Genomic DNA, 2,500 nt, shown 5'->3' with positions numbered 1-2,500 from the left:
TAACAACCCACTCTATCCAAAGAACGTGAGGACCAGGATGAGACCAAAGCTATGACATGTTTGTACAGGGTACACACATTCTTTACAAAGAATTTTTTAAAAATTTAACTGATGAAGAGAAGATAATAGGGAAACGAAATAAAAAATTCAATGATGATGATGATTTGTCGAGGTGAATCATGGGGGGATTTATAATGACATGGAACAAAACATGACGTTAGAACATGCAATTTAATGACAAAGGCAACAACTATTAATGGTAGCTAGCGTCAATTCCCTACAGACTCAGAGACGATGCAATAAATGCTGACACACACACACACACACACACACACACACACACACACAATGGTATCCCCTTTTATCATCAACACATACGACTAAACAAACTCCGCATTGCCATGGGTTCATCATTATCAACATTTTTTTATTTAAAAGGTGTATTATAAGACATAAATTGGTATTATTATTATTATTATTATTATCATTATTATTATTAGTATTATTATTATTATTATTATTATTATTTATTATTATTATTATTATTATTATATTATTATCATTATTATCATCATCATCATCATCATCATCATCATCATCATCATCATCATTATTATTATTATTATTATTATTACTACTATTATCATCATCATCATCATCATCATCATCATCATCATCATCATCATCATCATCATCATCATCATCATCATCATCATCATTATTATTATTATTATTATTATTACTACTATTATCATCATCATCATCATCATCATCATCATCATCATCATCATCATCATCATCATTATAACATGACAAACAAACAAACTACAACAACAAACATCGACGACGACGACGACAATAGCAACAGTAAAAAAAAACAAAAAACAAAAAAAAACAACAAGGAAACCACACAAATGACGAGACAATCTCGTGGTCATCAGAAAATGACAGCGCGAGCGGCTTTAATAAAACCACATCCAAGTTCTCTGCCCCCTGTTTTCTACCAAACTAATTAATAGTTAATAGCTCTTCCGTGGACTGAGTCTGAAAGAGAAAAACAAAACCCAAAAACCCCCACAGATCTTAAATGGATTTTGGTCGGAAAACTCGTCCTTCGAATTATATTGAACGAATAAAATGGGCATCTTTAGAAGAAGAAAAAATATGCTCTCATTATGCTCAATATGCCCTTTATTAAAGTCCCAGGTTTGAGAGTTTTTTTTTGTTTGTTTTTTTCTTTTTTTTTTTTTGCCATCGAAATTTGAAGGACCGGGTTTTCTGGCCAAATTTTAAAATACGTGTTTTTCCAGAGTACGACGAAGATCTCCATTATAATGAAATACAATTTCCTCAAGACTCTTTCCACAATTTATATAAAAATATTGAAGTGCAATTTGGTCACCACGCGTTAACGCTTTCAAGTCCAAAGCATTTGTCAATCAAGAAATCAACTGGTCGGTTTGAAGCACAAACAGGTTATATTATCCCGCATTATGAATTAATGTTTTTCACTAAGTTACCTGTACACCGTTTAAAAAATAAATTATTTGTGACCGACGAGTACTTGAACAACAACAACAACAACAACAACATAAAAAACAATTGTAACAACATCTGTAAAGACAATGGCGATATTAACAGCAACAACAACAACAACAAACAAACAATTAGAAGAAGAAGAAGAAGAAGAAGAAGAAGAAGAAGAAGAAGAAGAAGAAGAAGAAGAAGAAGAAGAAGAGAAGAAGAAGAAGAGAAGAGAAGAAGAAGAGAAGAGGAAAGAAGAGAAGAAGAAGAGAAGAGAAGAAGAAGAAGAAGAGAAGAAGAGAGAGGAGAAGAGGAGAGAGAGGAAGAGGAAGAGGAAGAGGAAGAGAAGGGAAGAGGAAGAGGAAGAGGAAGAGGAAGAGGAAGAGGAAGAGGAAGAGGAAGAGGAAGAGGAAGAGGAAGAGGAAGAGGAAGAGGAAGAGGAAGAGGAAGAGGAAGAGGAAGAGGAAGAGGAAGAGGAAGAGGAAGAGGAAGAGGAAGAGAGAGGAAGAGGAAGAGGAAGAGGAAGAGGAAGAGGAAGAGGAAGAGGAAGAGGAAGAGGAAGAAGAAGAGGAAGAAGAAGAAGAGAAGAAGAAGAAGAAGAGAAGAAGAAGAAGAAGAAGAAGAGAGAAGAAGAAGAAGAAGAAGAAGAAGAAGAAGAAGAAGAAGAAGAAGAAGAGAGAAGAAGAAGAAGAAGAAGAAGAAGAAGAAGAAGAAGAAGAAGAAGAAGAAGAAGAAGAAGAAGAAGAAGAAGAAGAAGAAGAAGAAGAAGAAGAAGAAGAAGAAGAAGAAGAAGAAGAAGAAGAAGAAGAAGAAGAAGAAGAAGAAGAAGAAGAAGAAGAAGAAAGAAGAAGAAGAAGAAGAAGAAGAAGAAGAAGAAGAAGAAGAAGAAGAAGAAGAAGAAGAAGAAGAAGAAGAAGAAGAAAGAAGAAGAGAAGAAGAAGAAGAAGAAGAAGAAGAAGAAGAAGAAGAAGAAGAA

At 34.1% G+C, this 2,500-nt stretch overlaps 2 protein-coding genes across 7 annotated transcripts in view; both read right to left on the bottom strand.

Moving 5' to 3' along the window:
- The window catches only part of LOC144956203 (stimulated by retinoic acid gene 6 protein-like), a 744,310-nt gene that overhangs the window by 479,317 nt on the left and 262,493 nt on the right, over positions 1 to 2,500 (bottom strand). The window lies entirely within an intron of this gene.
- LOC144956191 (uncharacterized) overlaps positions 1 to 2,500 on the bottom strand; it is an 87,080-nt gene that overhangs the window by 17,628 nt on the left and 66,952 nt on the right. The gene's annotated exons all lie outside the window — the stretch shown is intronic.

This window comes from Berghia stephanieae, chromosome 10 (genome assembly GCF_034508935.2).
Source record: "Berghia stephanieae isolate SIO BIC M18660-M18661 chromosome 10, UCSD_Bste_1.3, whole genome shotgun sequence".
Lineage (NCBI taxonomy): Eukaryota > Metazoa > Mollusca > Gastropoda > Nudibranchia > Aeolidiidae > Berghia > Berghia stephanieae.
Note: the sequence above shows the minus strand (reverse complement) of the source record. Positions and strands in the feature narration are given on the sequence as shown.